The following is a 13,979-nucleotide window of genomic DNA, read 5'->3' on the forward strand; positions in this document are numbered from 1 at the left end:
CACTGGCTTCGTTCAGTCATAGGAAACAGTTGGTAGCCAGCTTTACTGAGTGCTGCCAAGAAAAGGGTTGATGATTGCTTTATCTGGCAGCAAGGATCTGGTGCCTGACCTTGCCAGGCAGACAGCAACGGGGCATGAGGATTTCTGAGAGGATGAGGCAGAAACTCAGCTGAAAAGAAACAATCCAAACATACAAAGCGGCTCAGACTGAATGTTTCAGTTTGGGTTCAAAGGCAGATTAGAGCCCCGATAGAGCCCAGTTTGAACTTCTGAAAAGTTGAAAGCAATTTCAGTTCCAAGTTCATTTACTTTTCAATATAGATCTAACTATTCATCCTCTCTACTACCTTACAAACAGTGTATAATTCCACACAAAATAACATGGTAGAAGATCATGTTACCCCTTGTGGCTAGCTGATACAAACGAATCTACTGGACACCCACAGGTATTAAAAAGCTCTCACTTACAGGAGAGCAAGCTGTAATTAACTTTTTTATGCTAGTCAGCAACTATTTTGTGTGTGTGTGTGTGTGTGTAGGGTGTTACTTAAATGCTTGAAGCCTTTTTCCCCCTGTACACATAAGAATTTTCATGCCATTTTCAACTTACATCTGTTTTTTCTACATTCAGTGCTTGCTTATATTTCACTAAGCAAAAAAGCTTGACACACTTGGCTCTGTTGAATTGGGAATATTCTGAAAATCCACCCATGATTTCTCTGGAGTTCAGGATGGATTATTTTTCAGCTTGGCAAGTCAGACCCAAATCTTTCTGTGGCCAGCCAGGAATCATTCCCAAAGAACAAAAGAGAGTGAAACACAGTCGTTCTGGTCTATGGCCACAATACCTGGTAGAGCAGGAACTTGCCAATGAAGCAGGTAGCAGAGATGTTGCAAAAGGACCTTTTCAGAAGCCACATAAACTAATCTTACACTATCCCAACCTCTCGCTGGGGACACAGAACATAGCAGAATCCTAGCAGTACAGAACAAGTCACATCTTTAAAAAGGGCAAATAACTCAGTACCAAATTATTCCCTGGTTTTTACTTGCTCTCTTGTTGACCAAATTTTCCACAGATGCTTCTGTCCATCTGTACATAGATCTCAGCATAAATGACCTTTGCAACAGGCTCAGATCATGTACATGTGTACATGAATCATCTCACAGACATGTCAGCCCCTATCTCTAGGGCCATGTCAGGAAGAATTGTATACTTACACCGCTTGTATTGAATATCATGCTTAACAGAATTTTATCCAAGGTTCAGACACGTGTGAGAAAACCTTCATTTACATCACCATGTCAGGCCACACAAGCTCTTCTGTTTAGGCAGAACTAATCTCATAGAATACATATTCATATTAAATTGCACAGATCCCACCAGCTATGCAGAATATGCTGTATGTACTGTCATGGGCAGGAATTTCATAAAATTGCAGCATGTACTGCCACCTGTTAAGATTTACCCATGCTTTCTACTGGCAGTCAACCTTTATTTTCAAAAATATCACTTTCCAGGCAGAAATTTCAGTTTCTAAAGTGAAGACTGGGCAAATTTGAACTTATTGAACTTAAAATGCCTTTGCTAAAAAAAAAAAAAATTTCAATCAGATGCTGAAGAAACTGAGAAGAGTCTTTAAAGTAACCAAAGTAGATTACTTTGATTTAAAGAATAAAATATTCTGTTTATACGAGGTTATGAATATCAAGTCTTCATTTTTCTAGTAATCTTGTCTCTGCATGTAAATCAGTAACAAGTGAGATTACTAAACGCTCATGCCCCAAATCCAATACTCTTCTCAGCTCTAAACAGGGCATCTCATTGTCCATCCCATTCTGAACCAGATGATGACGCAGAAAAGACCAATACACTTGTTTAACATCAAGGGAAATTTAAATTCTTAAAAAGAACAAAAACAGGGATGTGAGATACACGTCACAAAAGATCATATATTAAGAGCAATATAAACATAAAGAATTAAAAGAGGAAGATCATGCACACATTGCCCAGAGTCTTTGGATCAAGACAGAAAAAACAGCCAAAAAAACCCAAGCCAAGCCTACTCAATAGAACATATTAAAACAAACCTTGGCTTCTGAATGAGAACCATTTTTTTTATATATTTTAGTAGCTTTGTTCTGGAATTCACCTTATGTCCCCTCTTTGAAGGTATCTTCTTCCTCCTACCAAAGAGAGAACATGGTTTTCTTTCGCAAAGGATTTGTGATCAGAAGTGGGTGAAATACCTATTTCCCCAAAAGAGGAAAAATAAATACTTCTGCTATTTTCTTCATCCAGAATCCATAGGCTTATTTTAGGAGAGCCACTTCTGACCCATTAGAAGTTAAAACTGGAACAGGATGAAAAGAAATGCTAATTTAGCTGTTATAGATTAATCTCTAATGCTACCAACAAACTTTTCAAAGGAAGGTTGATTGAATCATTGCTTATGATCCTCACAGTGGTTCCACCTGGAATAACTGATTTGGCTATAGAGATGGATCTAACAAGAAAGACAAATTCCCTTAATCTAGTTACTTTGGGGTAAAATGGTAGAAAGTACATGGGCAAATGTTTTGATGTTGTCTCTACTGTAGTCTCTTTTTTTTGCCAACGACACCAGGGGCCTTGGTAACAAAAGCTACAGAAAAGGTAGAAGTACTGAATGTCTTTGTTGATTTGATTGACATACAAATGTCTTTGTCTTTACTGGTAAAACTGGCCTTCAGGAATCCCAAGCCGTTGGAATGTCATGGCAATGGGGAGAGGTTCCTGAGGACTGGAAGAAAGCAAATATCACCTCTATCCTTAAGAAGGGCAGGAAGGAAGATTCAGGGAACTTCAGGCTGGTCAGCCTCACGTTGATCCCTGGGAAGGTGAAGGAGCAAATAATCCTGGATACTATTTGCAGACACATGAAGAACAGGAAGGTGATTGGGAGTAGTCAGCATGGATTTACAAAAGGGAAAACGGGGAAATTGTGCTTAACCAACCTGATAGCCTTCTATGACAAGATGACTGGCTTGGTAGATGAGGGCAGAGCACTGGATATTGTTTGCTTTGACTATAGTAAGGCCTTTGACACGGTCTCCCATAACATGCTCACAGACAACCAGGTGAAGTACAAGCTAGATGAGGTTGTGTAGTCTCCATCCTTGGAGACACTCAAAACCCGACTGTACACAGTCCTGGGCAACCAGCTCTAGCTGGCCCTGCTTGAGCAGGGGGGTTGGACTAGATGATTCCCAGAGGTGCCTTACAACCCCAACTATTCTGTATTTCTATGACAAAAGGGCAGCACAAATTGTACTAGTCACATGCTTTCTGTTAAAATTTTTTGTAGGACACAGGATGATAATGGGATTATGAGAATTTTCAGAAGAATGAACCCTAAGATTCATGAAAGCCTCCTATCATTTGCTCCTATGTGACAAAGATTTGAGTTGATCTATCTAAGCATCCAGTTTTTGGTACCAGCTCTCAGTTATACAAAGCATAAGAAATGACCAAAACAAATGCGTCATAAACCTGTGCCGAAAATTATTCACTTCAGCTGCCTGAATACCACAGACAAACACTTAAGCAACAATCAGGGTCAATTTGGAAATGATTTGCCTCTCTAAATAGTGCTTTAATTTTTAAGTAATTATCTACAATGCATAGATCAACCAGTGCTGTCAATTATGTATGATTTTCCAAGGCCTTAAAAATCATAAAATTGCCTTTTCTAAAAGGGAATCACAAGTTAGTACCTAAAATAATATATTTTAAGAAAGGCTAAAAACAAGATTGCAGAAAATGGTAGAAATAAATTAGAAGACACAGTTTCCTTGCTTTTTTTCTTTTTTTTTTCCTCCCTGTTGTGCACAGGATAAGCACTTTCAGTGAAAGCACTCTTAGAGTGGGCCTGGATTCCTTGCATATTTAGCTGAAACCCACTTTATGTTTTCACAGGAAACAGTACTTCCAAAAATGATGAAAGTCCATGAAGTGGAAGACCCTTCACATTTTTTTTTGCCTGGTAAACCAGGTAAAATGCTGTCTGAGGTGATGCTGCATTCAATTCAGGGATTAAAGAGTGGAGTACTTACTGTGTACATTAGAACACTGAGAGCATCTGGGACTCCATGGAGTACTTATGAATGGTGTTCTTAAACTCTGATATCAAACCTTCTTGCAAAAGAAGGAAAAGTCAGAAGAACAGCTGAATGAGTATGAAAAACTCTTATGGACATATGTTATAGTCCACTGATTTGTGTCTGATGGAATGGAGACATTATTTGCTGCAAGAAGCCTTTAGTCTCCTAGAACTGTTTTTTGACCAGAAGGAAACATAAATCTAATCAAATTAGGACAGGCTTCTGATACAGAGTTGGAAAATATCTTTGTAAGCTGAATTGGCTAAAGAAGCTTCTACATGGGAAATCACAGCTGATGAGAGCAGTGGCTTTTCTATACAACTCTTCTTATATAAGCATCACGCTGAAAACATCAGCACAGATTCTAATGTGGAGGGAAGGGTTCTGGATCCTTCAGTAAAGGTCAAGCTGAGATGGATGATTACTCAGAAAGTACTATGATAGGGCTCCCCAGATGAGTATGAATACTGAGATGCTAGTTAAATATAATTCTAAATTTCAAGTATATTTTGCAAAGTTGGCTTTCTCTCTTTTGCTGTTGGACTTTCTTAGTACTTTTCTGCTATTTGGTGACAGCGGAAGATTTTCCTGCAAAGAAGAAAGAGAGCATGAACATTCAGCCCACACTCTGCATCATCTCTCCCTCTTATACCTGTGCTATTGAGTTTTATTATATTTGTCTACCTTCTCATACAAAGTTCTATTCAGTTTTCCCAGATAAAACAGGATGGAAAATGAGCTCCAAAGGGAATGACCCAGAATTGTCTTTATGTTTTTTTTTTCCAATGGCCAGCAAACCAGAGTAAGATTTGGGAATACTGAAAAGTGGTTCCAATTGTTTTATTGATGGGAATACTGCTTGTCTCTGAAAGAATATACTTTTTCATCACAGGAGATGTGGGGCAAAGGTAAGACAGGAGGGAGCAGTTGAACTAAACACTAGCTCTAGACTATCGTAACTTGATACAGAGTTTCTAAAAAGAAAACAACTTTTTATGTATATACATACATACATACAGCAATGTTATTTCATATTATGTTTTCTGTCTTTGCATTAGCTTTAACTGGAATAGCATCTGAGAAATACAAGTCACAAAGACCTTCTTCCAAGGAGAAAGCAGGCTGAAAATGGGCAAGAATAAGGAAGCAGCAATTGGGGGAAGCAAGGAGAAGGAAGCAGCACTGTCATTTGTGTGAAAGAAGTCAGAAAGCCATTGACTTAGAAAACGACTGTACCATCACACTTAGCAGTTGTTAAAAGCCATTTTCATAGGAAGATCTACCAAACCTACACTCTCAAGAAGTTTTCCAGCTTTGAGACACCTGTTAATGCTAAGAGGATGTCACTGCTCTGCTCATATATAATCTGGGGTGGATACGTGCTTGTTTTGTACTATGGCCATCTTTTACTCAGAGTTGCTTCTTCACACAAAATAAGTGCTAACATAACCCTTGGTGGCTATTAAAGTGACATAACTAGGCTTTGGAAGTCTGCAAGCTCTTCATAATGCTTCTGTCTAGTCATGGAAATTCACTCATTAAAGCGGAGTTGGGGAACATTTTCCTTACTGGGGACCAAACAGGATTTTCAAGCACCTTTTTTCAGACCAACCATGAGGCTACAGCTCAGTCTTATTTCCCCACTGCCTGTAATCCAGTTTCCCATTGCTCCCTACAGCTCCCCATATTACACCAGGATCCTGCATGGCTCACAGCCATGCTGTGCCCTGGCCATCCAGGATCCTCTCCCCAGGATCCACCCAGAGCACAGCACTAGCTCCCCACTCCCCACTACCATGCTACCTGGGGCTTTGTCGCTGCACCAGGATCCTTCCACGTCTCGCACCGAGCAGCCTCCTACCGCCACTGAACGCCCCACCTGCTGCACTGCCCACTGCTCCTCAGGCTGCCCTGAGTGCTGCCCGTAGCAACTCTCCAACACTGCTCACATGCTGTACAGGATGCACAGGACTGGTTTGGAAAGTCATCTTTGCCAGCAAAATGAAAAAAAAAAAAAAAAAGACGCATGAGCAGTGTGGCTGTATGGCATGCTAACGATAATGGCTCTGACTGAGTCACAAACCAATTTCATCAGGCTGCATTTACTGGGATTTGTTTCCCCAGATAAGTACTGTTATCTTTTTCATGTACAGAGACAGTGCAGTACGCCAGCCCACTATTTCTTATTTAACTTGCTTACCTTTTCCCAGCACATTATACAGTTTTTTCCTATTTTCTATCTGTGAATTTCACAGCAGAACGGAGAATCAGACTGGATATATCTGATGCATGAAACTTATATGCCCTGCAAAATGGCGGATCAATTCAAGCCAGAACAATTCAGAATAGCAGAAGGTATCATTAAACAATACACTAAATGTTTATAGGATGTGCAGATGTTAACAACATCTGGAATTATGTTTTCTTAATTGGGAGATAATTTCTGATGAGCAAACTTTGAAAATAGTTGTGATATATTGTCCCTCTAAGTCTACTTGTAGAAAAAGTGTGGGCATCTGTTTGAATAAATCTCACTTTCTTCCTGACCTTTTCTCTATTACAAAAGAAGTTAAGCTTGTTCACTTTTAATTTGTCTCTCACACCTAGACTTAGGTTTATTAGAGATAAAAGTAAATTTGGTGTTACAGAGATTACGTTTAGCTTTGTAGTTCTGGTATTAATTCATTTATACAACTAATCACAGGGCGACATAGTTTTATGTTCTGAAGAAGCTTGATCTCTTATTAGCATACTTGATCTCTTATTAGCATACACAGTTACTTTATGAGTTGTTGCCTGAAGCTAAACTGTTGCCTCGGTAGCAAAAAAATGAAGTACAGATGCCCTCTAGGCCAGAAAAACTAAAACTCTTAATATTGCAGCATCCTGAACACTTAAGTTCTGCTGTTAGATGTTAACACACACATTTCAAAGTGGAGAATAATGAATGCTGACCTCCCCACTCAGGCATTTAATTTTAACATCTATGCCTCAAAAAGATTCAAACTGCTAGCAGAAACCTTAAAATGAAAAACAGAATATATGAAATAAACATGAAAAATGAAATCAAATACAAACAAGAACTAAAAGTGCAACATGCATCATGGTGTTATTTCTGAATATTTATAGTTCAAAGGACACTAAAACACACAGCTTCTGGTGGTTTCTTTTGTGACCTCTGCTGTGAACACTAATCTGTGCTGTACTTGTGCTTGTATGGTGCTACACAGTCCCACGCTTGGTTGTCTTGATTAATGCAGAGTATTGAAAGGGCAGCGTTTACTGTTATGCTAAAGTACAAAGAAAAGCACACTGCAGGCAATCATAAGGTATAACTGAAACCTGCAGTATGTATCAACCTGTTCTCCATATGGCCACACTATTTTGGACTGAAACAAAACAAGAAACAAAATTACTGTGGTCAAGGTGCATTCTGCCACTTTTATATCTGGGGAGCTTATTGAGATGCACTGAGAGATATTGACACTGGCTAACATCAGGCACTTAACTTCAGCATCTAATTTCTCTCTCTCTCTCGGACTCTCCCAAAACTCCTTCTATGGTCAGTGGAGAGAGACTCCTCCACAAGAAGAATCTGAGACCTATATTAGTATTAAAAATGTAAAAAGGACTCTTCTGAAGTTGGCTTTGCAAAGCACCAGTTAAGGGACATGCTTGATAGTCTCCAGACATAATGTGTCATGCACCTATCCTGACTCTGATCCTGGTTGCAGATATCTTTTCAAAGTTTTTATCTGTGGCCTAATGAGGTCACTCTTTGGCTTGAGAGATTACGGTATCTCTGGGATGTTGTCATTTTCCACATTACCAACATAACTTATCACAAGCACTGGCCCTTGGCATCAGTGTGAGATTCAAACCAGCACATGGCACAGGACATATCCCTTTTGTATTTTAGGACACCAGCCCTGAATATTTCACTGGGCCATGTCAGTGAAATATTCAGGCAAAGAACCAAACACTGGGGGGTAGTGAGTGGATTTTCCAGTGTGTGCCCTGTATACATGGCATTGGAGGTGCTACTGAACTGCAAAGAATAAAAGCAAGTAATGCATATACATATAGATTAGCATAGCCATCCTGCTTGTACTAGTTGTGCTTCAGCTAGTTTGATCCCATTTTTTGATCTTAGTGAATTAGTTATCTTTATGTATGTTTAGAGAAGTGTATTCATTTATGTTCAGCTCATCTTTGTATCTCAGACCAAATACACAACGTCCCAAATATATGAATTTACACAGGATTTTATAGAGATCACAGTATGATACACAACCCTTGAAAGCATTCATCCAATATGTAAGAAAGATCTTCATTTAATCTACACTTGGGGTGGGAAAAGGGAGAGACACAATGTGCCTCTTCCATAAACTAAATTAAATTGCTTTTCACTGACTTAGGTTACCCTGGGCACTGCTCATTCTAATGCAGCCTTATTAAATTCAGGGAAGGCTGCTACACTGAAGTCTGGGGTAAGCTAAACAGGGCTCAGATGCTGCACTGCAGATATGTACTTCAGATGCTGTCTTTGATGAACGACATGTAATGGAAACAGTGCATAACTTGCTCCAGGAAAGCATCTTTAAAAACTCTTTTGTTGTCTAATTACAGTAGCTCAAAGACATTTAAACTAGAAAGGTCATTAACTTTTTAAGCATATTCTATACCACGACTATTGCCTATTTCCTGGCATTCCTATAAAATTTAGCACTCTTGGGAACTTGATGGCTAAGGTGTTTGTTAAGGAGTGAGAGACCCTTTGCCTCTTGATCACTTGTCTGAATTCTGTTTAATCTGGAAGGAGCAAAAAGTGTCAGTGACTGGTGCGGTTTATGAATTAATTTGATAACTACTCTTGGTCCAGTCTGTAGCAGGAAAATGTCCCGATTTAAAAACCCTCTTACTTTCCCTGCCCCCTCATTCTTGACATAATCTCAGATGTGTCTGGACCAGCAGGACAGAGAAAATTACAGACTTCCATAGAGACTGCACAGACAAAACATCAGTGGTTCTAAAGTTTCATCATGTTCTGCCAAAGGTGACCTTATAGCTCACTAGGTGGACGAAAGGTGCAGCCTAGATCTACCGACTCCAGGTCAGTTTATGAACTCTTCTTTCTTCCCAAGGATACTACCGTATCCTGGGAAGGAAAGTTCTCCTTTATGAATTTGAGTAAGATCAAGCTATGGGACTTGCTTTAAGGACTGTGCTGATTGCTTCTGGAAAACATGAGGGCATTTCCCTGTCATTACCTCATTTGCTTGTAAGGGAGGTTTTTCTCAGCCTCCTCTAAAAGAAGTATTCCATAGGGCCAGTTATAAAATTTGTTTTCTCACAGCTTGGCAGATACACAACATAGGTAGGGCACCAACAGAGGTCTGTTCCCCTGGAATATGTGACTTGTAAATGCAATAGGGAGGGTACATCCTGAAGACAGTAAGTGGTGGAGGTGGGACTCCTCTTACCTGGCACACCAAGGCAACAGACGTTCCTCTCTTTCCTTTTCCCCTTCTCCTTCCTTTTTGCTCTGGACCTGTGTTAATTGAACAGAAAAATAGTAAGAACTACAAAGGAAGAATGGCCTGAATCAGACAAGATATTACCAGATAGTTCCCACTATCTTCTTATTGCACTTCATCCTACTGTTCACACTTCAGCCTGGTTAAGTCACATTCCTAGTGTGCTGAATATCTTCCTCTGAGTTCTAAGACAATGAATATTATTAGCCTATTTATGGAACAGCAATTTCTCCAGGTAAAAAGACTAAACTGTTACTGGGAGTGGAAGTATCTGGACTTATTCTTGTATTGGTATCTACCTCTTTCATCTTGAGGACAGAGATATTCTTGGCCTGCATCTAATGTGATGTGTGGGTATGTACCATGATGTACTCAGGTGTCCTGTGATCATCCAGACTAGAGATGAGCTCAGAGCAGATCAGGACTTCCATCCACCCTGCATGCCAAGATTCCCTCTTAGTAAATATCAGGGCACCAAGGAGCAGAGGAGCTAACGAATGATTGAGTCTTATCCCGATATGCGGAGATATGCAGCGGATGTGACTACCTGGGATACATAAACTATACATATATTGTCTCCAAAAATGCACAGCAAGTGATTTTCTGAGTCTTTTTCTGTTAACCAGGTAGATTTTTAAGTACTGAGAGGGAAATTCTAGCTCCACTGGTGTCTATGATAAAGCCTCTGTTAACTTAAATAAGGATAGTACGTTAATTTGCTAACAGCATAGTTTAGTTTTTCACTCTTCTAGAAGTTCTTCCTGGTTTGTCTCTGATCTACAAGGAGGCCATGGTTTACACCACCCACAGCTCTGCAGTCCCCAGATCAAAATATTTTGCTTCTGTTTTCTGACATTATCTTACTGTAGATAAGTCTAGCAGCTGCCTGCTCAGAGAGACAGAATGGGAATAAGTGTGATAGAATGTAAAACATTGCTAAGTCTATATGACAACTTTGGTGATATTTACTGCTTCTCACCTTTTCTTAATTACAGAATCAGTTGAGAGAATCATTCCTCACCTAATTTTCCTGCCCCTTCATTCACTATGTGCAACTGGTTACAAAAATCAACTCTCTGAGTAACTATCCATGGCCCCACATCAAGACTGATTCCACAGAGATCTGTTCTGAGATTAATATTAATGACTAATTTTAATTAATTTGGCATAGGGTGGAAATTGTGCTGAGCAAACTCAAGATGTCATAAGCTGGGAAGGGATAACAAATGATTTAGGGATAAGATTAAAGTGCATCACAATCTGAAGGAAAGGGGGAGAACTAGATGGAATCAGTAGGGCAGGATTTGGGTAGTAGCTGACATCTGGATAGGGGTCCTGGAGCATGGCAGCCTGCTTGGTGGCACCTCAGGTACAGTTTAGGAGAAACCCATTCAGAATAGAGAGAGTCAGGTGTGTTAGGGAGGCTTCCTAGCCATTATCTGCTCTCTAAAAATGCTTCTGAATTAGCAAAATGCTATTGCCATGTCTGCACAAGTGTACTATATGTCCAAACAGAGCATGGGCTTCAGCACTACATCATAACCATATGTACTGTTTAATTGCCATGGCACGGCTCAGGGGTAGCACAAGGGGCATTTTCTGTAAGTAGCAAGGAGAGACCATAGTATGGGAAAGACCTTAGTCATGTAGGTATGAGCTCTGCCATTCCACTGTAAGAGAACAGGTCCTGGCATTATAAAGTTCATTAGTATAGACAGTTGCAGCCCATACGTTTGTGTGTTGCATCTCTGTGGAAGAGAATTGCATATGAAACAATCTACCCATTTCCCCTCTTTTTAAAATAAAGAAAGGTTGTGGTTGTGTCCTGGAAGAAGATCAGGTACCGTACAGAAATAATTACAAATGATTTGGGGTTTGTTACTTCAGACTATACAGACTACAGTGTCATTATAGGTTTCATGAGAGCTGTAGAAACCATCTCTGCAGAAACCAACTAGTGCATGAAACAGTGTGGATGTTCCCCCATTCAGGGGACATTATCCCAAACTCAGATATCTTTTCATATTTGATGATTCCTTATAAGCAATTATTTGTAGCTTCAACAGTAATGATACAGTAGTCTTTGCTGGATCTTGAAACAATAAATTTCTAAAGTCTCAACCAAAAAGACCATATCACTAAGGTGTGTCAAGCCCAGTCATTACGAGGCAGATGTGGAGTACCACAGTGAAAAATGTGGGCATGAACAACCCCTGATTTAACCATAAGATCACCAGGATCTGGCACTTTCATTGTTTTATCCCCAGCTAAGGAATAAACCTCCTGCATTCCTGCCTCATGTCTCCAAAGCCAGGCTGTTGACCTTCATGTCAAAGTTGTTGACCTTTAGGTCTTTCTCCACACTGAGTTGTTTTGCCTGGTCTCTGGAGGAGGAGGAGATGTGGTTTATGTTGGAATTACAAGTCTTTGGAGAAATACTGATGGTAAGACCTTGCGCTATTTTGGGGACAGAGTTAGTTTGTAATGCATACAATGTCTAGAACATGCAATGGGCAGGGTTTTTAAGTTTCTTTTTACACTAGTATGCTTTAAAGGTTATATTTTTCCTGTCAAATTCAGCTCTGCTTTCAAAAGCGCAAACACTTCTTGATAGGACAGCAGACATACTTGTAAGAAACTCCAAATTGTTTCCTTCGCCCACTCCCCATTTTAGATCATCTTTCGCATGGGAACAGCTTCCCTCCTCCTCACTCACCTCCTCCTCCAACAAATTTCTGACATCTGTTCCTAGCAGCCACTCTCCCCTCAGCATTTGCCTTTTATTTTATTGTACCCACTTGCATACTTCAACTCTGTGCTCTTTGGGGTAGGAGCTGTTGTGTGTGTTGCACTTCTAACACTTTGTAAAGCATCTTAAATGCTATAGACATTTACAGCACAATATAAATGATAATGTAGTTAGACTGGAAAGGCAATTCCCTAGTTAACACCTCCCACATGTGGTGATTAAGTACTAGGCTCATAAGCATACAGCAAACCCAGTGAAGATACATTTCTAGAAAGAGACTGCAAATTCCTACCTCCAGATGGTCTGCAGTTGGTGAATAATTACATGGATTGTTTGGTGCTTCACTAATCAATCATGACAGCAACAAGGAGAAAAAAGCATGTCTGGGTGAAGGAAAAAGTCCTTTGGATAAACCCTGAGTTACCATTTTGTGCATTTGATCTGCTCGTCAAACACAAGCATTTTTCCCTTGTTTGGTCTTTCTCTGTACTTAACTGTTTATGAATAAATCCAGAAAACATTTTTTTTCCAGAAAATGTACAAGAGGGGAGGCTGAATAGCATTATCATGACAGCAAAGCAGCACTGCATTTCACAGACTGCAAAAATTATATGTGGGAGAGGCAAGTGCAGAGGATGACTCTTCCGCTTTGGGTCCTGGAACCATTAAGCCTTCTCTGACCATTCTCTGATCATTGCTGTCATACCAGCACAAAACATGCAATTTAGAATGTAGAAAACAAGGATTGGAATGGAGAATGCAGATCTCCAGATTTCTTCCTCTCAGCATGAAAACAAGGTTTGTATTAAAGAAAAATAACAGTAAATCAGACCATAGGCAATGCATTTGAGGTCAACAGTACCTGAAAAATATGTAACTGAATCCAACACTATCTTGATTCCATACTGACCAATTTAATTTGATTTTTCTGTGCAGCAAATGGGGGGAAATAGTACAATGAAACACAAAAAAGATAGAAAGGGTAGAGGGAGATACTGCAGGAGCCAGAAGTAAGACAGGTGGCTCGGGGGGGAGGGGGTGGTGTTTAAAAAGAAAGGATTGGAAATTGCTGAAAAATCCAGTTAACCTCTGAAATTGGTTGTTCTCAGTGCAGAAATCTTTGTGGTTTCTTGCACTTACATGTGTTATTTTGCAAACTAGTATTTGCAAATGGTCCAAGAAACTGTTAGGAAACTTCTATTTTTTTTCTAAAGCAGTAGTCTTGAAGAAAAGAACTGCATGGCAGCAGATATAATAAAAAGTAATGAGCATGGTAAACTGCATGGCTGTTGTTCAAAGTCTGGACACAAGAGCAACAGAGACGCAATGTGCTCTATTTCAATCTGCCTAGATTTGCCATCAAATAGGCAAAACTAATTTTCAATTACTGTAGTCATGACTCACAGAAAAATACAAGTGAGCAATACAGAAAGGCTGTGAAAGCAGTGAGCTAAAAAGTACAGAATAACTGGATTTCAAAGAGCTAAAATTACAGAAGGTTCATCCATATTAAGGTTAACTACTGTTTGATTCTCAGCACTACTTCATTA

This window comes from Apteryx mantelli, chromosome 5 (assembly GCF_036417845.1).
Source record: "Apteryx mantelli isolate bAptMan1 chromosome 5, bAptMan1.hap1, whole genome shotgun sequence".
Lineage (NCBI taxonomy): Eukaryota > Metazoa > Chordata > Aves > Apterygiformes > Apterygidae > Apteryx > Apteryx mantelli.